The following is a 25412-nucleotide window of genomic DNA, read 5'->3' on the forward strand; positions in this document are numbered from 1 at the left end:
TGGAGGGTCAGCAAATGAGCCAGAGAAGCTCAGTGACAAAGTAAGGAGGTAGCAAGAGTCCCAGTTGTCTCTTCTGTGCCCACTGGTGTCCAGGGCAAAGCCTGGAAGGCCAGTTTAGGAGTGAGGAAAAGGCTCTGGCCATTCGGAGTCATCTGGCATCGGAGCCATAGGGGCTACCCAGGTTCTGTGCTTGCTTGGGTAACTATGCCTGTCTAAAAACTTTTTCTGTAAAGAGAATTAAATAAAAATCTTGAAATCCTCCTCGAGTTCGGGGGCAGTCATTCCACAGGGCTTGTCATTTGTGTTTGAAGCCCGTGGTGAGGAGGGCGGAGTGAGGAGAAGCGAGGGGGTGGAGATGGGAAGCAAAGAAGGAATCAGAAAGAGAAATTTTATTGAGGGAGAGTTTGCTGGGTTTATGGGAGGGAATCTCTCCCCTCCTCCCCATTCGGGTTTGAAAGGGCCGGTGAATCTTTGATTAGGTGCAGGTCAAAAGAATTTACACATTGTGACCTTAATAACTAGAGGTGATTGGCAGGCGGGTTGTGGGGAGGGGGCCTCGGGCCCCTTTCATCTCACTTAGCACAGAGGAGAGACAATGGACCAGCCGATTTTCCTTGTTGTCCCTTGTTTGAAAAGGTCTGGTGTCTCTACTAGGTACCTGTGACATGGGGGTCTTGATTGGGGTCTCATAAAGGCCCCTGTCAGTATGTCCAAAGGCCAAGAGTACAAAAGCAAGCAGTGGGTGGGGGTCTCAGCTGACCACTGAAGAAGGGAGGGGAGGGCCGGGAGGCAGTGGAGGGAGAAGCAACCCCCGATGGGAGCCCTTAGAGAGGGAGCGGAGGAGGGGGCAGAGAAGGGCCATTTTTGTCCCTAACTCATCAAGCACATCTGCAGAATTGTCCAAGCTGCTGCCTCCCGGTTTCAAAAGAAAAAAATGATCGTTTGATAAACCGTCCCCGATTCACCACTTTCTCACAAGGGTGGGAGACCCAGCCCTGACCTCTGTATGATTTCACATCAGGACCAGGCTTTCTCTCCCCACCCCCAAATTGCTAGAGAAACTTTGAAATGTATCCTGTGGCTTTCTCTCTCCCTTCTCCCACCCCCCCACCCCCAATTCCCACCGTCTCCACCCCACTGGCCTCTGTTTTCTTGCTGGGCGCTCCAGAGTGTAGGCGAGTAATTAGTCCCCTCTTTCTGGGGCACAATGAAGCTGGGGAGTTTGGCAGGCCCCTTCCCACCGCTCACAGAGCTGGGGGCCTGGGGGGCAGGACCAGGTGGCATGTGCAGTGTGCTCCAGGCCCGCGATCGCTGGGGGACAGAGCGGGGGCTCAGGGACTGGTGTGCTCCTGCTTCCCAAAGGAATGCACACAGGCGCGTGTATTCACGGTCCCCACACAATGCTTGCATTTTTTTCCAGGCAGAGCCATCTTCCCGGTGAAAAGGCCGCTGAGCCGGAGCCCGGGTGGGAGCTCTAGCCCGCGGCGGCGTTATCTCCCACCCTGAGCTTAGTCACTTGGAGCTAACATGGGAGACGGACCGGCCGCGTCTCCCGAGAGCCCGATCTTTGTATCTGACGTGTCTCCCCCTCTGCCTTGTCAGTTTTGTGTGTTCACGGAGTGTTGATTTTAATGCGGGCCTGTGTGGGTCTGGGAGGCCAGGCTGGGGGGCCTCGGGTCTTTGTCTTGCTGGGCCTCTTCTTCTTGGAGGGTCTTCGGCCCTAGAGGCTGGTGGCAGATTTGAGAGGTAGGGTGAGATGCCAACTCTGGCTGGCAAAGGATTCCCCCATGCGTGCGTCTGTCATGGACCACAGTGGGGTGCCTGGGAAACAAGAGCACCTTGGGATGCTCGAGCACACACTTGGTTGGCACCCCACCACCCCTAGAGGGGGGCGGTTAGTTCTACCCTGTAAGGCTGCCAGCTTGAAAGGAGTTAAACCCCCTCTGTGACTGAGTCTGGCGGGAGCACAGATTGTGAGCCTCAGGGAGCCAGGACTGGGCCTTGTGTGCAGAGGTTTGGGGTGGGGGGGAGGTGGGGGTGGGCAGGACGGGTACTGGGAGGACACCAGTCAGCTGCAGAGACTTTCCAGCCATCGTAAGGGTTGGGAGGGAACAGGAGCAGATAGAAAAGAGGCAGAGCATCTTGGGAACCTCGGCAAATCCAACACATGTGTCCCGGGAAGTGGAGGGCAGAGTCCCTGCAAACCAAGGGGCCAAATGGGACATGTTTTCCCAGGTGAAGAGAACTAGACACAGCCCCAGGTCAAACCCCTGGGGATGCGAACCAGGAGCTGGGACACAGGGTCTGTCCCCTGCCTGAGCATGGCCTCTCGCTTGGAGGGAAGATGTAGATGAGTGGCTTGAGCAGGAGGAAATGGGGGAAGCTCAGCCCAGTTGTGGCCTGCCCTGCTTCTGGGGAGAGATGACCCCCTGGGCACTCCCTGGCAGTCAGGGATTCAGCTCTGCCTCCTCGCCAGTCCCCCATGCCCCCTGTAATGGCCAGGCCCTAAGGGAGGGGACCCTCATCCAGGGAGTCAGGTTTTTAGAAAGTGCTGTGTCCTCACTTTCTGTATGGATCAGAAGGCGGAGATGTGTGCCTGCCACTGAGATGAGGTGGCCCTGGGGAGGCAGCCAGCCAGGGTTCACCGAGCACAGGACTTCTCTGTGCGGCTGTTGGCATCCTTTGGCCCGTCTCGGGAATTGGTCCCAGTCACACTGCCAGGCCTGGCTAAGGGAGAGAAGCTGGGGCTCTGAGGCCTTGGAGGGGCCTAAGTGCCAAAGGGGGCCCCGTCAGAAGCAGCTGCTGGGCATTCCCAGTGATACCTGTTCCCTCTCTTTTATCCTTTTATTGTTCCTTTCTCTTTAATTTTTCCAAATGCTATTTCTCCCTTCCCTTCCATTTTTCAGAAAGCCAGGAGAGGGAGAGCTTTTGTGTGTAGATGTGATGCTGGGGGATATCAGGGATGGCCAGACTGGGGCTCTGAGATTGCAGAGAGCTCTGTTACCCCCCGCCCCCGGCTGTCCTGCCAGGGCCCGCCTGGGAGGGCACCGACACATCATAACCTTTGAATGCAAACTCGATGAGGAGAGAGATGAAAGCATGGAAACAAATTAGATAGATCTATAGGGGGTGTTCAACTGGAGAAAATGAGCATTTCTTGCTAATTGGAGTGCAGGGCATTTCATTATTAAGCTTCATTACAAGGGGAAGAGTGCAGCAGGCCTCTTTGGGGATTCCCTGGGCTGTTTTTTCCCTTTTTAAAAGTATAATTGTATTTAGGGCAGGAGGACAGAAATTGCTCTTGGTGACTTTGTGGAGCACTCAGGAATTGAAAGCAGTGTTTGAAGCCAGGCATAAGAGGAGGAGAGCTGGCCCGGGGGAGACTGCCTGGAGGCCTCGTGATAGTGCAGAGGAGGTGAGAGGGGCAAGCGTTTGGCCTAGTAGGTAAGACACCACTTGGGACTCCCGCATCCCATGTTGATGCCTGGCTCTGAATCCCAGCTCTGCTCCTAGTTCCAGCTTCTCGACTGTGCTCACCCTGGGAGGCAGCAGGTGATGGCTTTAAGTACTTGGGTTCCTGCCACCCATGTGAGTGACCTGGGTTGATTTCCCCTTCTCAGCTCCCAGATTTGTCCTGGCACAGCCCTGCCTGTTGTGGGCATTCGGAGAGTGAACCAGCAGGTGAGAAAGCTGTCACTCAGTTTCTCTGTCCCTCAGATCGAATAAAAAAGTAAAAGATTTATTTAGGGGTTGGTGCTGTGGCGCAGTGGGTTAAAGCCTGGCCCACAGCACTTGGCATCCCACGTGGGTGCCAGTTGAAGTCCCATCTACTCCTCTTCCTATCCAGCTCTCTGCTATGGTCTGGAAAGCAATAGAGGATGGCCCAAGTCCTGCACCTGCATGGGAGAACCAAAAGCAGCTCCTGACTCCTGGCTTCGGATCAGCTCAGCTCTGGCTGATGTGGTCATTTGGGGAGTGAACCAGCAGATGGAAGACCTCTCTGTCTCTCTGGGTCTACCTCTCTCTCTTTCAAATAAATAAAAATAAATCTTTTTAAAAGTTTTATTTTGAAAAGAGGCAAGAAAAAGCTTAGGTGGAGATGGGAACCTCATCTCTGAAGCCAAGTCTGAGGAACTTGGAATGACGGGGATACTGTTGATCGGAAAACTGTCTTCCAGGAGGGCTTGATTCTTGTCTGTTTTAACCTGTATATGAAAAGGACACCATGGTGAGGTGCAGGTGCCAATGGTGGCCCACACATCTCTGACTTCTCCTTATGCAGAAGACCTTATGGTCCAGGGCAGGGGTGCAGGTGGGGCCTGGTTAGATGCCTATTAACTTCTCTTCTTGGTGGAGCCGTGGTCCTGACTCAAATAATGACCTTGGCTTTACAGTTCTGATTCTTTTTCTTTCTGCTGCTGCCAGCCCAGGACTCATGTCTGAAGTGCACTTGTCTCCCAGAACACTCAGATCAGGTTGCTTGCTCGGAGAATTGAGTTGTCCAGGTTCTATCCAGGTAGTCCAATCTGGTGTTCCGTGTGCTCAGGAGAGCTAAGAGAAGATACTGGTCTGACACGGGAGAGACACGGGGGGCAAGCATGTTAAATCCCAGTCATCTTGAATCACAGTTTTAGAGATTTCATCAGAGGCCCAGAAATGTTTGCTTTTTTCTCACTTGAATTATCCTTTGCTTTTACTAAGTCTGCTTGGTTCAAGCTCTCTGAGGTCCTGGGAGTTGAAATACATGAGATTCCTTTCCTGTGGAAGGTATAGGCCTCGCCATCCTGGTGACTGGGCAATCCTGGGATTTATGAGCCCACTGAGCACCTGTCCCCCTGATGCCTGCTGTCCCTTTTCCCCTTCTTCCATGCAAAAGGGAAAGTATCCCCCTGTGCACTCTCTGCTTCCCCAAAAAGTAGGAGAGGTGATCAGAAGAAGCAGTCAGCACCTTAGGAAAATTAACAGAGTGAGAGATGGCCTGTGCAGTTATTTTGCAGGCACAGATCCTGTCCCCTGTCCCCTGCTAGCTCTGTGTCTAGGAGCATCTGTTATCCATCTCCAAGTGTGTGTACATGTAGCGGTGGTAGGCAGTGCCTTGGTCCCTGGGGCCCTCCCCTAGGCCAGAGCAGTGGCTGCTGAGGGGAGCTCCACACAATCTTCTGCTTCTACCTTCGTCATTTTCTTTTGGTGGCATTGCTGCTTCTGAGTCAGAATTGCTTCCAGTAGAAGCCTTGAAATCAATGAGTGTGTGCCTGGGTGTGGTTCCACTGTTCGCTTCCTCCTGGAGCCCGGAGAGGAGCTGGGAACCCACTGGCTGAGTTTGGGACAGTTACTGCGTTTCCTGGGGTTCTTTATTGTCCTCTAGGTTGTCTTTTGTCCATTCTTTGCCTTGGGCTCCCCTTCCCTGTAAATTCTCGTCCTACTGGTGGTAGGGTACATGCAGTGTTGTTTTCTAGAAGATGTGTGTGCTGCTTAAGCCATTCATGGGAGTTGGGGTTGATGGGAGGATGTGGAACTGTGGCATGGAAGGGGACAGAGCTGTGGAAGTGGCCGCTGGCCTGCTGGTTCCGAGCAGGGACCCTCACTGTCTGAGCTCCTCGGCCTCCCACAGAGAGAAAGCAGGGTACTGGAGGAACTTGGGAGTTTGATTTTCTCTAGAAACTTTAAACGTGAGGGCACCTCCAGTTTGCAGCTAGCAGTGCAGACAAAGTCTGCAAGAAGGTGTGTCACCCAGCCAGTAAATCAGATATCTATATCACTGTCAATTGTATTTGCCAATTTGTGTCAATTCTTTCCATTCTTCCTGCAGATTTATGACCCATCCCAAGTGGCTTAGTGGGAAAGAAAGGTGTTCTATGGAATGATCATTCCAGTGTCTGTGTGCTCCTCTGAAGAGCAAGCCCTCTAGTTTTGTAGTTTGTGATTTCATAAATGCAGGACAGAAATGTGCCACTAGGAAAAATCTTTTCCAAAGCAAGTGTTGGTCTGGTGCGTGTGAGTGTGGTGTGTGTTAAACTGGATTTGGAGGGGATGGGCAGGTGGCTAAAGGGATTCCTGAGTCCAGCACTCGTTCTGCTCCGGCGTGAAAACCTTCCCTGCTTCAGAGGCCCAGTGAGAACAGTTCCCCCCTTGTGTTTGAGTAGTAGTCACAGAGAAAGGTGCCAGACACCTGGGGCCTGGAGGAGAGGAGCTGACAGAGGTGGACGAGAGCTCCCGTCCCTGGGAATAGCAAGGGGGACAGGAGATTTAAGGTCACTACTGGAATTTCATCACTTTGTAGGAGTCCCTGCCTGGGCCTGGCACTGGCAGGACGTGATTCTTGGGCATCTGTGAGCCCTGGCAGGCCCAGGTGTGAAGCCGTGCATACGCCTGACTGCAGTTCTGCGTGGGGCAAGTGGATACAGGGGGCTTTGGGGTGGGGCTGGCTGAGGCCATGCTTGGGTCCCATCCCCAAGTCACTCCTGTGTTCCTGCCAGGAGACAGAAACTTCCCTCCAGCCTCTTGGGATCAATTCGGGCTACTCTGGGCCTTTGTGCTGTGGGATCACTGGTGACCATTTATAAGCTGAACCCTGGGTTTGAAACTAATTGGGTTGCAGAAACAATTTCCTTTTATTATTTTCTCAAACCAGCTAGATTCCCCCAAAACCAAATTGTAAAACCCCCAAGCTTTTCATCTTCTTTCCTCTCACTGTGGCTTTCTTGCCGGGTAGTGAGAAGTGCTTTCCCTGGCCACCTTTGGGTTGCCATGCTGAGCAAAGTGAGAAACCCAGGCAGGAGGGAGCTGGTGCCAAAAGGGCTGGTCACTGCCCTGCCCAGCTCTGTATCCCTGGCCTGCCCCAGCCGCCTCTCAGTCTGGGATGCAGCCCAAGCAAGCAAAGATGCCTTGACCAGCAACAAACCCCAGCTTTGTTGGGCCCGGGGGGAGATGATTTCTGGAGCCCAGGGATCTCCTCTGAGAACCACCTGTGCCTCCCTGCCTCCTGCCTAGTGGGGCCTTCTGGCCCAGGAGCCCCTGCATTCCAGCCCACAGGCTGAGGGGCAGGATAAAGGGGAGGGAGATGGCTCAAGGGCTCTGGTCAGCTTGTGGGAGCTCAAATTCCAGTGTGTCCCTTTAAGGTCCTCAGTTGGCTGGGGCTCTCCAAGGCCCTGGCCAGGTTAAATCTGTCTTGTCTGTGGTCGGCACTGACAGCAGCTCTCTGAAGGGGTCTGCAGGAGTAGGGCGGGGAACCTGGCGTCTCACGCCTCCCCGCCGTTCCGGAGCTTCCCAAGGAGACAACGTGTGTTCCTTGACCAGAGCTCCCAGGTGACATTCTGTTGGCTCGTCAGGGGCAGTGGTGATGAGGATGAGGGGAGTAACCAGCACTTTGTGAGCACCAAAGTGAGCCAGGCCCTCTCCCAGAAAGGTACATCACCCTCAGTTTGTAAGTAAGGAAACTGAGGCCCCAGTGAGCTCAGGTCACACTCCCAGAGTCATGTGTCTTGTAACTGATACTGCCAGTGTTTGGGCCCCGGCACTGGACTCCACACTCCCTGCCTTCTCACTGCTATGCTATGCTGTCTGCTTCCCCATCCCATGCTGAGTTCTCATTTGGGATCACAACTTGCTCACTTTCCTGACTTTTTTACCTTAAAAAAATTTATTTATTTGAAAGGCAGAGTGACAGAGAGAAAAACAGAGAGGTCTTCCATCCACTGGCTCACTCCCCCAAATGGCCACAATGACTAGGGGACTGAGCCAGGCCAATGCCAGGAGCCTGGAATACAGGTCTCCCATGTGGGTGGCAGAGGCCTAAGAGCTTGGACCATCGTCTATCGTCTTCCCAGACTCATTAGCAGGAAGCTGGATTGGAAGAAGAGCAGCTGAGACTTGAATTGGTTCTCTGGTATAGGATGCTGGCATTGCAAGTGGTGGCTTAACCCACTGTGCAACAATGCTCTCCCCAATTTTTTTTTAATATGAATTCAAGACTTGATTTCCTGGCTAGACATTAAGCTGTCTAAGGGCAAATCTGTGTGTATTTTCTTTCTCTTAAGTTCTATTTGTCTGAAAGACACAGATCTCCTATCTAATGGTTTATTCTTCAAATGCTAATAACAGCCAGGGCTGGGCCATACTGAAGCCAGGAGCCCAGAACCCAACTTGGGTCTCCCATGTGAGTAGCCAGGACCCAAATACTTGAGCTATCACCTGTGCCTTCCATAGTGTGCATTAGCAAGAAGTTGGAATTGGGAATAGAGCTGGGACTTGAACCCAGGCACTTCAATATGGGATGCAAATCAAAGACCCCATTGATGATATTTGATAAATAAACATGAGGATTATATTTAAAAAAAAAAAAAGGATGCAAGTGTCCCAAGTAGCGTCTTAACCACTGTGCCAAACATCTGCCCCAACACTTTTTCTTGAGGCCCTCAGTACCTAGCACAGTACTGGCTTGGAGGGCCGTTGGGTACTTGTTGACACCCATATCTTCTGCCTCCAGCTTGGGGATCTCCCAGGCAAAGCCTTGTTCGGTGCCAGGGATGCTCAGTGCTAGAGAGGAGTCTCCCACCTGTCCGAGGACAGCAGCTTCTGAGTGTGTCTCAGGAACAGGGGAGGGGAGGCTGGGGGGGACACAAGGCTGATGCAGTGGCAGTAGGAAGATGAGGAGACAGCCAGCCTGCAGGCCCCACGTGACTGGAGAGCTGGGCTGGTCGTCCTCAGCCACCGTGGGCCTCCCATTGTGCAGGCTTGCTGTGTGCTACAGGTGGTTGGACTGGGCTTTCCCTGAAGGGAAGAGGCTGCTCCAGGAGTGGGTGGCAGGGAGGCAAGGGCAGAGGTTAGCGGAGGTGCTGGGACTTGGACAGAGAATCTGAAGCTCTTGGCAAGGTTTGAAGTGGGGGTGAGGGTGAGAGGTTCGCAGTGACCAGCACTGGCTGCAAAGCAGAGGGATGGGGAGCTCAGGCTTAGTGTTGGGGAAATAGTAGCGTGATCTGACCACACCTGCAAACCACACGCCAAGCTGCTGCGGCTGTGCATAGCCCTTGCTGCCCCTTTGTACAGCTCCTGGGCTCCCAGAGACGCCGTTGCCTATGTCAGATTGGGGCTGTGATCCCATATTTTTGGAGGCAGGGCGGAGGAGCAGTGGCTGATGTGTGCAGTTCTTTTCCATCAGTCCTGGGTTCTGCTGGATCATAATCTTAATAGTAGAGTAGCCATGGAGAGCCTCTGTTTCTGGGGTTTCCAGACGGGGCTCTGGCAAAGGCAGGAGGGTCAGGAGTCTCCCTGCCGTGAGCCTCTGCTTGAGCAGAACTGCTCCTCGGGGCCTGCGTCATGAAACGCTTCTACATGCGAGCTCAAAGAAGTCTTCTGTGGTTTTTCTCTGAGTCTGTTGAGAAACGTCGCTCTGGTTGGAACTGCTTCCCATTTTACAGACAGCCTGCGAGTGCCAAGCTGGCAGTGCAGGCGAGCCTGCTGAGCCCAGCTCCATGCCTTGCCTGTGCACCATGGTCCCGTGGCCTCGAGCTGCCCTGGGGTGCCCACCTGGTGGCTGTCTCAGGTCCTTGTTCTCTTCTCTCACCCATGCACAGCTCATTTGTCAGTGTCTCCTCTGTTTCTGCCTTGTGGTTTTGCATTTTTCAAGGAGCACAGCATCTCCCTCTTGGGGGGCCTTGGGTCAGGGCTCCCCTGGGCTGGCTGTGAGAGGCTGGAAGGTTCGCTGATCACTGTCTCTGTGGTTGCTTCCTTTGCTGGAGGCTTTGCCCACCTTGACCCTGACCCAGAGAAGCGGCGATGGTGGCAGTAGAATTTAGCGCCCCAACAGGCTCCCGAGGCTCCCTCCGTCCTTGCACTCCCGAGAGGTTTCTTTCCCCTGGAGTTTCCTGACTCTGGGGTGTCCACGAAAGCCCAAAACCCAAAGGGCGCTCCACGCCCAGCTCTGCCACAGGGTCGCCTCCCTTGTCCCGCCACTTCCCACGCTCTGCCACCACCCTTCCTCTGGTCTCTGCTTCCTCTCTGCAGGGCTGTGGTGCTGACCAGGTCAACACCTGGTGTTGAGTGCCTCCACCTCCCGGAGAGCCCTCTGGGTCCTGTCCCTGATTGGGAGACACAGGTCGGGTGGGTGACAGTGTAGGTGAGGGTTGGCAGCACCTTATTGCGTTGTTGTGGCCCCAGGCCTGGCTGCCCCCTCCAGCCCTGGTCTGGCTCACCACGGGGCCGATTCAGAGGCCTCTTTTGTTTGGCCGAGCAGAGCAGCCCTGGCCACCGCTCCCACATGCCAGAGTTTCCCCACCACTCACTGGGAAGGCTGAAAAGCCCTCAGCTAATTGCGTTGGGCTGAAAATTACCACTTCCCTGCGTTCCCTGCTGCTGAGGACATTTGTGTCACTGCTGCATTTAGGGGGAACAAAGGCCCCCTGTGGGGAGAGCCCAGGTACGAATGTGGGATGGGGGAATAATTGCCCGCTCTCCAGGTGAAAGCCCCTGTTAAACTTCAGTAAGTCAATTAGGCTTGGGGGGAGGGCAGAGACCCCCACCATAAACTGTTCCCACTGAGCAATTAAAGAAAATCATTTTAGCTTTGAGGAGAGAAACTGCTTATTAGAAATTTTGTGGGCCCCCCTCCCCTACCCCAGCCCCCGCCCTGGGGACGAAACAACAAAACGCCTTCCTCAATAGAAGGGCTTCTCCTCCTTCCACTCACTGTGTGGCCTGCAAGCGCTTACCGTGGGAGGCCAGAGATGGACAGAGTCGGTGACAGAGACGGGCTGGAGGGGGAGGAGACCGCAGGGCTGCCACACCTGGCGGGGTCAGAATCACAGCTGCCCTATTAGGTTGGGTAGACTCCTGGGGGAGTGCATGAGGTTTGTGCATGTGTGGGACACCTGTGTGCCGCTCAGCACAGGCGGAGACGCTAAGCAGTCTGTATGAGTGGGTGCGGCATCCTGGGTGCCCCTCCCAGACGGAGCAGACACAGCCCTGTGTGTGTGTGTGTGTGTGTGCTTACCTGTGCCTTCTCAGCAAAGGATGGCAAGGCCAAGGCAGTCCACCTGGGTGTGCACCTCTTCCCAAGGCTGTGACTGGGCCCATGTTCTCTCTCCTCCCGGGAGCCAAATACCAGCCCCTGGGAGTTGAGCCACCACATAGCTTTCCACCTTAGACAGTCAGCAACTGAAGGCTGCATGGCCAGCAGCCACTGACTGGCCCTGGGCTTGGAATGGTTTGCAGAGAATAAAGGGTGGACTTTCTAATCTCCACAGCCTTTTGCCCATGTCGCACGGGTTGGGCGAGGCATAGAAGCTCAGCAGGAAAGAAATCAGTGGCCCGGATGCCTTGGCCGATGTGGCTATGGGAGCCTCCAGTCGGCAAGCCTTCCCTTCCCCGATTTCTGGGGAGAAGCATGACTTGGGAATATTAAGGTGATCTTTTTCTCTTCCCTGTAGAGGATGGCAGAAGGGGAAGTAGACTTGTGCATGAACAGTCATAATTAGGTGGTTGACTAGTGGGTGTGTCCGTGTGAGCCGCATGTCACAGGTACTGTAGGCCTCATGCTCTACCCTGCCCTACATCTTGGCACTCCAGAGGAAAGCCGGTGGCACTGATGGTGGGCATGGCATCGAGTCAGGCACTGCTCTGGCCCCAGCGCTTCCCTGGGGCTCATGATGTGTTTGGCCTTTATTCCAATGTTCCAAAGAGATGAAATTAAACATCGAGGGGTAGACTTTTCCCAGAAACCAAATAGGCCAAGTTATTTGCCTACTCAGGGACCTTAGTGGGTGGAATTTGATTCCTACAGGTTGACAGTGGGGAGGTGAGAGCTGTTGACACAGTCCCGGGCAGCAGTGTGGAGGTGAGGTTTTAGGGAAAGCAGGGGCTGCTTGGGTCTGGAGGTCGTGGGAGGGTGCTGGACCTTGGAGAGGATCAGGACGAGGCTGCTCTCTGGGGCAGCTCCATGCAGTGGCTGCCGGTGAGGCCGTCTTCTTCAGTGCAACCCGAAGCTCAAATGCTTGTTTCGCTTCAGTTTTTAAATGTGTCTGAATACGTAGGCTCGTACCCCGCAGCGTGCACACATGCCTCCACTTGGGTCTGTGGATATTACTTCTTATTGTTATCCTCCAAAAATGATCTTCCATGAAGGGGCTTTGGTCTCCTCAGACTTAATTGCTGATTTATGGCTTCCAGTGTCTATCTGATCTGGGGCCAGCTTCATTAAAAAAAAAAAAAAAAAGGTTTTGGGGGACTCCTATAGGTGTATATGTTTTGTCTTATTTCTTTCTTTCTTTTTTTTTTTTTTAATGTGTGGTGTTGGAGTTTTCTGCTTGGCTCCTCGTGTGTGTGTGGGTGTGGGTGTGTGTGTTTGGAATTGAGAAGTAGAATATTCATGTTTTCTCATACAGTCAGATTGATTTTTCCTCTTGGTTTTTGGGTCGTTAATACCAGGTCAGAGTAGGGAAGAGATAAAAGAAGTTGCAACAAAGGAGTTGCTTAGTGTTACAAAGAGAGATCACGGTCAGTTAGTTTTAATTGTTATGAACATTTAGTTAAAAATTTTTTGAAAAATATACAAGGAGAGGAGATAGGAAAATTAGCCCCTATATTTCCCATCATTATCTTCATTATTCTGTGCATGACCTTCAACTCAAGTCAGATGAATCTGTGGAAAGGATCTTTAAATTCCCTCTCAGATGCCTGGCACGAGGGTCACGGCAGCAGAACACTGAGAGTGACCCAGCCCGTGTGCTATCTTAGCTTTGGGGTTCAGCGGAACTTTCAGTCTCGGTAGCGCAGAAGAGGGAGCCAGGGCCTGAACCTCTGAAGACCGAGGCTTGTCCTGTGGGAACTGCTGTACCCTTCAGCTGCTGTCTGCTCTGTCCAGACCATCTCTGAACCCCTGTTAGGAGGGCTGGTGGGTTCACCATTTTGGGTCTCAGGACAAGGGAGCACCTCATCTCTTTCTGAGTTCCAGGCCAGCTTCAGCTGCTGTGTTCCATTTGCTCTCCTAGCAGACCCACCGGCTGTTGATTTCATGGTTGAGGAGTCTGTTCCCCGTCAGGCCTCCGGGTGTCCCGTGGATGCCTGGCAAGGCCCTTGACTCATCTCTCTGTGAGAGCATCCAGTTGGGAGAGAGGCCTGGCAGCTGCTGAACAGAGACTCTAGTAGTCAGGACAAGCTGGTTGTAAGTGACAGAAAACAGATTCAAATGAACAAGACTGGGACTAAGTGAAAACAGCCCACGAGATCTGAGGGAAAAGCTGGATGAGCTCAAGTGCAGTAGGTCTCGGTGGTGCCAGGACTTAGTCCTTCTGGACCCTCTCCCTGTTTCCCCCGATGTCCATGCCTGCCTTCCTCCTGGTAGACCAGCGTATTCCTCCAGGCTACCAAGAGCTCCTGCATTGGGCAGCTCATCGCTTAAATCATAGAAAGTGACTGGCTGCCAAGGCTCCCTGCGCAAAGACTTACTGGTCCACTTGGGTCCTCTGTCCACTCCTTGGTCAACTGAAGCCAAGAGAGGGGAGTCCTGTAAGAACACGGCTGCTCCCTCAGGAATCACATGTATGGAAGGAGAGGTTAGGGCATACGGAACAACAGGTGGCTACTGTCTTCATCCAGGGCTAGGTACTCTGTGTGATGCCTAGTCCCCAAGTGTCTATGTGAAGGGGACTGAGCTCAGAGACCCTGGCAACCAGCTTGCAGACAAAGAGTCTACAGCTTTTAACCGGCCCCTCTCACTTCATTGTTGGATAGCCTCCTCTGTAAGCTGTTGATGGCACCGAAAAACCTGCCATTTCCCAATGTGATATACACAGGGGAGCGAGCCTGGCTGTAGGCACATGAGGTTGGATGAATGAGCAGTGACCCAGCAACCTCTTCAAGCAGAGTCTGGAACCAAATCCTGCGACAGCACAGGCCTGACCTGGCCAGGCGGCCTCCAGAGGAAAATGACTAGCAGACTGCATGATTTGGAATTAGACTCCAGGAATACTGCTAACCTCCTAGAACAGGACGGAAGACAGGGACTCCTACCTCTTTCCTTCTTAGTGTTGTCAAGAGGACAGGAAATCTTTTTGGAGGCGCGAAGTTCAAGATTAAAGTTACCTTCCTGTAAAGCCATGTAATGGGAGTCTTGCAGAACAGGATTTCTCTGTCTCCGGCCTTAGGAGTTTTCCACTTCCCTCATAACATAAGCATCAGTCTATGTGGGTGGCGCAAGGACTCTGGGGAGAGAGGATGACTGGATTCACATACCAGGGCCTGCTGATGGCACCCTTTTCTTGAGAAGTAGGCTTTGCCTACTGTGTACGTAGATATGATGTCTTATTGTCATAGAGCCTACTTTTTTTTTTTAAGGATTTATTTTTATTTGAGAGGCAGTGTGACAGAGAGGGCGAGATAAAGAGATCTTTCATCTGCTGGTTCACTCTCGCCAATGGTTGTAATGGCTAGGGCTTGACCAGGCTGAAGCCAGGAGACAGGAACACTATCCAGGCCTGCCCCATGGGTGGCAGGAACCCAAGTACTTGGGCCATCTTCTGCTGTGTTCCCAGACACATTAGCAGGGAGCTGGATCAAAAGTGGAGCAACTGGGACTTGAACTTGCATTCTGATATGGGATACCAAGGTTGCAGGCAGTGGCTTAACCTCCTGCACCACAACACTGGCCCTGGATCCTATTACTTCAGCTGTGCTGTGTAATATTCTTGATGAGCAGCAGGCCCTGTCGGCCTGTCAGTCTCATGGCCTTCAGGGTGGTGCTGGAGAAAGTACTGCAGCAGTCAGACCAGGGTGAGGAATATAGAGCCTTACCCCTACCCCTACCCCTACCCCTACCCCTACCCCTACCCCTACCCCTACCCTTACCCCTACCCTACCCCTGCTCCATCTGTCTTGATGGAAGGGGAGCAGTTCAAGGATGCAGAAGGTGGTGGTGAACCCACCAGTCAACACCTTCCCCCTGTCTTCCCTTCTTCAGCTTGCCGGTTGTCACCAGAGGACTCTTTTTCACTGGTTGTTCCTCAGGGCCTCTTACTAAAACCCCTGCCATGGGTGTGAGGCTACTGGACGAGGCAAGCCGCATACTCATGTGTCGAGCAATGTGGATGAGCCCCTGGCCCCTTGTCTCCTCTGAGAGAACATCTTGTATAAAGTCTTGATTGTGCTTTGATGCTTGCCCTGTGAGAGTGCCCCAGGGTTGGTGCTTAGCAAACATGGAGGATGCGAATTCCTAGGGCACTCTGTTGGCTCTGCCTAGATGTGAGGTTGGGTCAGGGCTGTCAGGCCTGTGATCAAAGATCTCACACATTGCTCTCGTACCTGTCATCTCTCTCCTCTGTGGGTCTTACAGAGACTTGCTGCTCGTAACTAAATCGGGGCCAAACCTGAGTCTCCGAGTCCTCTGTACTTTTAAAATTTGGGTGTGTTTGGAAAGAATCAAATTTTAAAGTAAACTTGAGTTTGTGTCTGGCTTATCTGAGCAGCTCTCTAGTCGGGCTCTGCTGTCCTCTTGGTTTGTTTGTGGAGCCACCGTTGACCCTCATGGTTCTTGCCACCTCCTGTGCTGTGCCCTTATCCACATCAGCAAACCTCAGAAAACACCAGAGCTTGTCTGGCCTCAGCCTCCCCAGGCAAGGCTGGTAGCAGCCTGATGGCTTAGGCCTTAGGGCTGACCACTACCATCAATGCCCAGATGGACAGCCTAAAAGGAGAAAAGTATGTGTGTGTGTGTGCGTGCGTGTGTCTGTGTGTGTGTGTGTTGGAAATGTAGTTTTGTGCTTTAGGCTTGGCCATCTGCAGCAACAGCAGTCATTTGAACACAGGTATGAGTAGGGCACTGTTAACAGGGTTTGCCCCAGGCTTAGCCTTCTATGGGCTTCATCTGTTGGAAGAACTGTCCTGTTTGCCTCTTTACAACAGCAAGATTCTGGAACAGGTCAAGGGTAGCAATGTTGGAGTGGCAGTGAAACTGGGGGTTCTCGGAGGCAGCTGTTCTCATGTTTATCATGCAGAAACCAGCCAGGTGAGGGGTCAGGTCCAATGTGGAGCAAACAGCTCAAGTGGTTAGAGCAATATTCAGAATCACAGTTAGCTATATTTTTACAAATTCCTTTCTCACTTGTATTTTTTTTTATTCAGTCATTTTTATTTATTTGAAAGGCAGAATAACATAGAGACAGAGGGAACTCTTCCATTTGCTGGCTGACTCCCCAAATGCATCAGCTGGGGCTGGGCCAGACAGAAGCCAGGAGCCAGAACTCCATCCAAGTCTCCCACATGGGTGCAGGGATCCAAGCACTTGGGCCACCACCCGCTGCTTCTAGGGTGCATTGGCAGGCCGCTGGATTGGAAAGAGAGGTGGGACTGGGTTCCAGGCACTCCAGTATGGGATGCGGGCATCTCAGGTGGTGGCTCAACCCTCTGTGCCAAAACACCTGCCCTGAGAATCATTTTTAATTCAGTTTGCCACCAATAGGTGACCTACATTTCAGACAGTTTCAGAGTGACTATTTTGATAGCCATCTTCCTTTTAACTTCTCTTTATATTTTTCATAAGTAATATAGAAATGTTTTAATTATAAAAAGTTCAAAACAAGTTAAAATACATAGACCATAAAATACAAATCCCCTTCAGTTACCCATCCCCTACTCCTTGTTGGTAGGAATTCTGATCTGTGTCCCTCCAACTGTCTTCATTTGCAGCAAATAGCAGACATCCTATGGTTTCACAAATCTGTGTAGGTCGACAAAGACTCACATATGGTTTGCTGTGGTTTAGGCTCCCGTTATGTGTGTGTACTGCAGCGTGAATGCCTCATCTCCCCCAGTGGCTCGGGGCCCTCTGCGTCAGAACACTCAGCTCCACAGCGATCTAGGGACACACCAACCTCTACCCAGTCTCCCGTCAGTGGGCACGCCGCTTTGCAGGGCTTTGCTTTTATAAACTGTCCTTCAGGAAGCATCCGCACTTGCCGACTTGTGCATGTGGTCAGGTGTTTTTCTAGGAAATATATTTAGGAAGGTCAAGCTGGATTCAGGGGTGGGGGTGAATGTCATGATTTTAGATGCTTCTTGATTGCCCTCCAATAGGACTGTGTCAGAGTAGGTACTCAAAAACCATGTGCACAATTATCTGACACCTCTTACCCTTCTCACTACTGGGTGACATCAGGCTTTTGAAGAATTTTGCCACTCTGTTGGGTAAAAATATGAATATAGAATAGTGATCAAGATGAAGGACTTTGCAGCCCGACTGGATCTGGTCAGATCATGAGCCCCTCCTGCTAGCTGCGTGACGTTGATGGAGTTCCTTAACCTCTCTGTTCCTCAATGTTCTCATCTGTAAAAGAGGGATGATATTGATAGTACACACCTCAGAGTGACTTTTGAAAAACTTTATTGTGGAAAATGTCAAGATTACAGAAAAGGAGAATAATTATCAACTCCTGTCCGATCTTCATCGACATCCCTTATAAACTTTCCCCTTCCGTGTTATTTTATAGCAAATATCAGACATACACTTTCATCCACACATATTTTGGTATGTTCTTTAAAAGACATGGTGCTTGGCCGGCACCGTGGCTCACTTGGCTAATCCTCTGCCTGTGGCGCCAGTACCCCGGGTTCTAGTCCCGGTTGGGGCACCGGGTGCTAGTCCCAGCTGCTCCTCTTCCAGATCAGCTCTCTGCTGTGGCCTGGGAGGGCAGTGGAGGATGGCCCAAGTGCTTGGGCCCTGCACCCGCATGGGAAACCAGGAAGAAGCACCTGGCTCCTGGCTTCAGATTGGCGCAGCACCTGCCGTGGAGGCCATTAGGGGAGTGAACCAGCAGAAGGAAGACCTTTCTCTCTCTCTCTCTCTCTCTCTCTCTCTCTCACTAACTGCTTGTAAAAAAAAAAAAAAAGAAAAAAAAGACATGGTGCTTTAAAAATGCAATCACAGGGGCAGACATTGTGGTGTAGCAGGTAAAGCCACTGCCTGCAATGCCAGCCTCCCATACGGGCACTGATTTGTGTCCCGGATGCTACCTATTGATGTGCCTGGGAAAAGCAGCAGAAGATGGCCCAAATGTTTGGACCCCTGCCAACCATATGGGAGACCTGGATGAAGCTCCCGACTTCAGCCTGGTCCAACGCTGCCTGTGGAGGCCATCTGGGGAATGAACTAGTGGATGGAAGGTCTCTATGTCTGTCTGTCTCCCTCTCCCTCCCTCTCCCTCCCTCCTTCTCTCTCTCTAACTCTGACTTTCAAATAAAATGTCTTTTTTTTAAAAAAAAAAAAAAAGGTTTATTTTATTGATTTGAAAGAGAGGTAGAGCCAGAGAGAGAGAGGTCTTCATCCGCTGGTTCACCCCCCAGATGACTGCATTGGCCAGAGCTGAGCTGATCCGAAGCCAGGAGCTTCTTGCAGGTCTCCCATGTGGGTTCAGGGGACCAAGGACTTGGGCCTTCTTCTGCTGCTTTCCCAGGCCATAGCAGAGAGCTCAATCAGAAGTGGAGCAGCCGGGACTCAAATTGGCGCCCATATGGGATGCCGATGCTGTAGGCCAGGGCCTTAACCCTCTGCACCACAGCACCAGCCCCCAAAATAAAGTAAGTCTTTAAAAAATGTAATTACAATACCATTATTGTACCTAGAAAACTGTTGTCAAATGTGTGGGAAATATATTTTGAGGGTTAAATGGACTAATCCATGGAAATACTTAGACGAGCACCTGGCGCATAGCAATACTACATAAGTGTTTTAATCACTTTTGTTGTTTTTCTAATTAACAGTTATTTGGTTCTTGGAAGTTTAATGTTATTTCATGTTTTTAACCATTGTGTTTCTCCTGTAAGTTGCTTCTTCAAATTTTTGCTCATTTATTTCCTGTTTTCTTTGTGATTTATAGGATTTCTTTGTATATTCTGGATATCAAGCTTTTGGCTGTTTTATACCTGTATATGGTAATTCCTTCCAAGCTACTGATGCTGTCTTCTGTTGTGCTTTGATGTTTGTAGGTTAGTTCTGTCTCCTCTAACTTTACAGCTTCTGAGTTTTGTGTTTATCTGAAGAATGTCTTCCTAAGATTATTAAACTATTTTTCTATTTTCTCCTTACACTTTTATGCTTTTTCAAGTACTTTTAAAAATGTTTATCTCTTTAATCTATCTGGAATTGATATCTGCTTGGAGGTAGGGCTCTAATTTTATTTTTTTTTACAAGTGTGTGTTCAGTGATCTCTATACTACTGATTCATGTATTATTTATGCATTCTCTTTATTTGTTAGGTTTATTTGAGAAAGGGAGAGACACACAGCAGTCCCATCCACTGACTCACTACTCAGATGCCTGCAATGGCCAGGACTGGGCCCAGCAGAAGCTGGGAGCTGCGAACTGAATCCAGGTTTCCCAAGTAGGTGGCAGGGACACAACCATTTGAGCCATCACCTGCTGCCCCTCAGGGTGTACATAGCAGGAAGCTGGAATCGGAGCCAGGACTTAAACTCAGGCACTCCAGTAAGGGACATGGGTGTTTTCACCAGTATCTTAACTGTTAGGCCAAACACCTGCCTCTATCCACGCTCTTTAAAGGCTCTACTTAGGTGTTTGATGAGTGGTCAATACGCTGCTTGAGACACCTGTATCCCATATTGGGCTGTCTGGGTTTAAGTCTCCCTCCTTCTAGCTTCCTGCCGGAGCATACCCTGCGGGGAGGGGGCTGCAGGTGATGGCTGAGTCGCCTGGGTCCTTGCCACCCGCTGGGAGACCTGGCTCCTTGTTTGACCTGATCCAATCCTGGCTGTTGTGGCCATTTGGGGAGTGAACAGCAAATAGGAGATTTCTTTCTCCATCTCCCCCCATCCCCCGTTCCAAATAAAATAAATAAATAAATTTTTTAAAATACACACTTGGGATCTGATTGTCAACATAATGTGGCTTTGGATTCTCTGTCTTGATCCATTGCTCAATTTGTCCTTGCGTGAATATTGTGCTGTAGCCTTGGACTTACTTGTGGGTTTTCCAGGTAGACAGTACATTGTCTGTAAATAGCAGCCATGTATAACTTGTCTTTTTCCATGCCTCAGGTTGGGTCTCTGAATTTTGTGAATTTGGGTTGTCATTTCTCAGGAAGCCTGATCCAGTTGCTTTTTCCTGTAGTGCTAGAACACATTGCTAGTATTCCTTTCAGGAACAAATGCTCATGTTTAGGGGTCACAGAGATGGAGAGTCTAGTCTAGAACCTTATCTCTGCAGCTCCCAGCACTCCTTGGTAAATTCAGTGGATTGAATGTTGTTCACTCTACTGTACGTGTTTGGTTTTGATTTTAATTGCAACACCTCCACCCCCAGTTAATTTGGTCCTTTCGTTGCTCAAGTCTTTAAGTTTCTGATTCTTGAGTGGAGTGAGTGCATTTGGGAAAAGTAGCTTCTACCTCCAGCCTCCTCCTATCTAGCCTAGGTCAGGTTCTTACATCCTTTTACCAGTGGTTGAACTGGAAAACAGACCATTTCGTGTTTCTCTGTAGGCGTCTCTGTAGGTAGGACTGCTCCTCCATGTGTGTTGCAGTTGTAGTGGAACGCAGTAAGGAGGAGCTCCAGCCTCGATGTTCTGGCCAGAGCCTGACCTTCTACGTGCCACTTGTGCCCTCCTGTGCAGGTGTGCTTGGGCCGAGAGAGGCTGGGGTGTGTGTGCGCGTGTGTGTGAGTGTGTCAGTAACTAGGAAAGCCATTCCAACCTCTGCCACTTGGAGTCAGCCTCGCTGCCGGCTGGCCAGTGCCAAGCGGAAGCTGCGGCCTGTGGAGCAGCTCCCTTCTGATCTCTGCGCCCTGGAGCTATGAGTCAGTGTCAGCCCTTCAGCCAGGCTGTGCCAGGGTCACCACTGTTGTCAGGTCCACCTGCTCTTGGCCGTGAGTCATGGACAGGGGTGTCTCATTATCTTGTGTTTTCTCTTATGAAATGTAAACAATGCTTTTCCCTTTAAAAAGAACAAGATTTCTTTGTCTTTTTCCCCTGTCTCAAATCTTCATTAGGGAGATGTAGAAAGTAAGAAAATTTGGAAGAAAGAATTCTGGCTCTCCCGCCCAAACAATCATTTTTAGCATTTAGTGTTTTCTCTGTGCTTTCCTACTCACAGGCTGCTCTAACAGTTAAAGTAATGGTGTCTGGATCCTGTTTTCTCCCCTTATCATAGTGCGTCTGAGCGTCGCCCGTGCTCTTGGGGAACATGATTTTAAATGACTGTGTAATAGTCCATCGAGTGGATGGACCGCCATTTGTTTAATGTTTTTGCCCCTTGAAGGCGAGATGTATCTTCCTTCCCCAGCTCAACTTTTGCATTTCTATTTTCTGTCTGCACCGTCTTTCAGAGGCGGTGCTATGCCTGGTGCTGTGTGAGATGCAGCTTCTTATCTGCCTTGACCTTCATTCATCCAAGCTTGAGATGGGCCTCTCGGACTCATCCTTAGCTTGACTGACAGAGTTGCATTTCCTTTCGTCTCCCTGGTTTTACCGCTTCAGTTCCAGGGACTGCCCCCCTTTCTAGATGATCCACTGTGGACAGCAGCCGCCCAACAGCGCGCTCTGTCCCCCATCACCGGTGTGACTCGCGGCCTTCCATCTGAGTACGACATACAGATGGAGGTCTCCCCAGCTGCAAGGGGGGCTGTTTGCTGCAGAGAGCGCCAGATTTCTTTGTCTTTATCCCCTTTCCCCAACACATGTTTGCCGACCCCCTTGGTGGCCCTGGGTGCCCCGGCGGCTGCATCTTCGGAAGCGGCCGCCTCACGCGTGCGCCTGCCCCTGCCTGCGCTGCTCCCCTCGCTGACTTCTGTTGACCTCCGGTTCCCGCTCCACCGGCCTCTCCCTGCCGGCGCTGCCAGCGCAGCGCCCACTCCGGGCTTCCCCTCGCCAAGCGAGTTTGTGTGACCTTCGCACTGTATTCATGCTTGGGGACGGACCCGCTGTAATGATGTCAGCGGCGGAGGCAGCAGATGGCGGCAGCAGCAATGAGACCTGACATGTCCTAATGACTCCCTCCTTCCCACCCTTGTGGCCCGGCCCATGGAGGGGCAGGGATTTTTCTTGAGGTATTTAAGGAGGGGGCCAAGGGAAATCGGGGCGGGGGCGCCCAGGTGCCGAGGAGGCCTGTGACCTTTGCTGCTATAATATCAGTGTTTCACAAGCAGGGCGGTTCGGGAGCCCACTTGCAGCCCATCAAAAATTGATTTAATTGCAATTTTTCCTCCAATTAGGAGCACTGGAGCCTGACTAATTGGAGTAATAGAGAGTAATAAGGCTCAGATAAAAAGCCTTCCTCGGCCGCCTTTGTATCTCGTGTCAGTGCCTGTCAGAGGTCAGAGAGCTTGCATATTCTATTAGGCAGCCTGGCCTTCATTTGTACAAATTAGTTTACCCAACAGTAATTAAAATGCCAATGCGGGTTGAAGAGAACTGAATACACTTGATGGGCATGTTGGTGAATGATGTGACAGCTCTGGTGGCCTCCCTTGCCAAAGTGTGTCAGCCCGGACTCTGAAGCTGCTGGGACCTGGGCCAGCTGGGCGGCTCCAGGCCAGCCACGGGCACAGCTGCCGAGCACGCCCTGCCCGTGGCCCCGCCTCGAGCCACTCGCTGGCTGCTTGCTTCTTCCAGCAAGCATTGTCGATTCACTCGTTCATTCATTCAGTAAGCGTTTGAGTTTAGGACGTGTTGGACATTATACCCAGTGCTAGGGGCACAGCAGGACTCACTCTTGCAGCCGGGGCTGACTGCGCTCCGATTCCAGTCCTGCTGCTGTGCCTGTGTGAGCCAGAGCAATGGGCACTGCTTCTCTGAGCCTCAGCTTGCCCATCTGTGAAATGGGCAGCGTGGTGCCCACTGCCTGGTGTTGTGAGGACTAGATGGGAGAGTGCTCCCTCAGTGAGTTACCAGTGTGTGAACTGGGCCTGAGCAGGTTACACCTTCCTGCCTTTCAGCTGGTACGCTGGCTGATCCCTGTTTTCTATGTCTTGTTACTTTCTACTCTTCAGCTTAGGTGTGGCGCCCCTAAACCTTCTGGTGTGAGGGCTCCTCTTTCTGCTCCTTGGGCCTGGCAATGGTCTCTGTGATGCCAGGCTTACCTGAGCTGTTGGCAGGGGCAAGTAAGGTGGGTTGAAGATAGGGGCAGCGTCTGGGCCAGGGTGAGAAATTGGAGGAGGCTGGCTTTCTGATTCAGAGAGAACAGAGCCGACAGAACACGGGGCCTTCAGACACTCTGCCGGAGCCACCGGATGGAGTGTGCGCGCGCACGTGTGTATTTTGACAGTAATTTTTAGGAACTGTTGATCTCTTGTCTGGTCATGGTGTGCTTCTCTTTCCCCAGCAATACACGCTTGCGTATGCTTCCCTGAGGTTTGGACCTTTTGTGATTTGGGAATCGTATTTTTAAGACGCAGAGGGGCGTGGGTCTTTGGTGCAGCAGTTAAGGTGCTGCTTGGGACACCCACGTCCCATATCAGAGTGCCTGGGTTTGAGTCCCAGCTCCACTTCTGTTCCAGCTTCCTGTGAAGCCACACCCTTGGGGACTACAGGTGATGACTCGAGTGCTAGGGTCCCTGCCATTCACATGGGAGACCTGGTGGAGCCCCTCGCTCCTGGCTTCAACCTGGCCCAGCCCTGGCTGTTGTGGCTGTTGTGGGTGAAAGATCCCTGTCTGTATCTGTCTCTGTCTTTCAAATACGTGAAAATAAATCAATAATTCTTTTTTAAGTCAAAAAAAGAGAAAAGCAGCTGAGGGGACTGGCTTCCCGGGCCATGACCGGCTTCCCAGCCCATGTTGGCTGTGGGCTCGGGAAGGCCCTTTCCTTCCATTCTTGCTCTGGGCTGGGCACCGTGTAGGCACTGGAGTATATGATGGCAAAGGAAGAGAAAGTGTGTGTTTGGTGCACAAGCATGGTAGGGACTCAAAGGAAGGGTGGCCAGCCTACCTGGGGACACCAGCTCCTACCTCTGCCTATTCCCTGCAGGTTTGGCGTCTTTGACCCTGGGCTGTCACTGAGTGGGGAGTTGGAACTGAGTCATTTCCAACTCTGAATGGAGGTTCTAGCAGAAGCCTTGTAATGGGAAATTCTGAGAGCCAGCAGAGCAGGACTGGTACCTGTTTTCATGTGGTTGACCTGCGAGCTGCTTAGCTGGGGCCCCCATAGTGAGGCTCAGAGAGGGCCTGGGAGGACGCAGGCTGATGCTCTCGGAGCAGGTCAGGAGCAGGGTGCGAGGTTCCGGTGCAGTTGCCACAGAGGTTGGTGAACTGAGGGTGCTGCAGTGTGCGTGGTGCACAAATCGTACCCCACTGGCTCCTTTTCAAAGCACCTCACCTGGTGTTTCTCAAGAAAGGACTCAGGGTGTGTAGGCAACAGGTCCAGGGTGCAGCTGCAGCGCCTGGAGTCAGTTCACAGAAGCTTTGGCTGTGGCTTTCTGTTCCTTCTGCCTCATGGACTCATTGTGGGATATGGTGTTCCAGAGCGGGGAATTCTCGCCTCCCTGCTCCACGTGTCGGCTGTACGCTCTGGGGAAACCGCACTTGGACGTGCCTTTTAAAATCTTCTTACTTGGAACGTGGCTGGTCTGCAGTTTTTGCCTCATTCTTCCCAGTGACCGTGGGAATGGGGGAGTGGGGAGGAGACAGAGAAGTTACGGGTGGTGGTGAAGCCAGTCCAACCCCCAAGAGCCCTGGGCAAGCCTGTGGTTTGGGTGTGAATCCCGGTGAGTGTTCCCCCAATAGGACCTGGCTCAGTTCTGCTTGACTGTTGCTCAGATGGATTTTTTTTTTTTTTAGCATTTATTTATTTATTTGAGAGGAAGAGCTACAGATAGAGAGAGGGAGAGACAGAGATCTTCTGTCTGCTGGTTCACTCCCCAAATGGCCAAAACGGCCAGGGCTGGGCCAGGCCAAAGCCAGGAGCCAGGCGCTTCTTCCAGATCTTCTTTGTGGATCCAAAGGCCCAACAAATTGGGCCATCTCCCACTGCTTCCCAGGCCTTTAGCGGGGAGCTGGATCAGAAGATGAGCAGCCAGGACACAAGCTGGTGCCCATATGGGATGCCAACGCTGCAGGTGGAGGCTCAGCGCCAGGCTCTGGATTTTTTTTTAAACTGAGTATTAAATGTGATTAAATTCTCAGGTCTGCATAAGTGCCAGGAAGATCCTCCCCCTTCCCCTTCCTTTCCTCTTGTGCAGTGGTTAGGCAAGCAAATAAAGCAGGTTGTGGAAATGGAAGTTTAGGGCATCGTGTCACAGCAATGAAGAAAGCCTCTCACGAGGTTGGAGGTGAGGGACGCTTGTCCTGGTGGCAGGGCCAGGGGTGGGTGGACTGAAGAGAGGACGCACAAGTCCCTAGCAAGAGAGTTTGCAGCCCCCAGCCCAGCCCAGCCCAGCCCTGCCCCACCTGCTGGGAGGTCAGAGCTGTGGGAGTGGCAGGGATTA

General features: G+C 51.8%; 1 protein-coding gene across 6 annotated transcripts in view; it reads left to right on the top strand.

Annotated features, from left to right (window-relative positions):
- The window catches only part of FBXW4 (F-box and WD repeat domain containing 4), a 93410-nt gene that overhangs the window by 53095 nt on the left and 14903 nt on the right, over window positions 1–25412 (top strand). The gene's annotated exons all lie outside the window — the stretch shown is intronic.

Source organism: Oryctolagus cuniculus, chromosome 15, assembly GCF_964237555.1.
Source record: "Oryctolagus cuniculus chromosome 15, mOryCun1.1, whole genome shotgun sequence".
NCBI lineage: Eukaryota > Metazoa > Chordata > Mammalia > Lagomorpha > Leporidae > Oryctolagus > Oryctolagus cuniculus.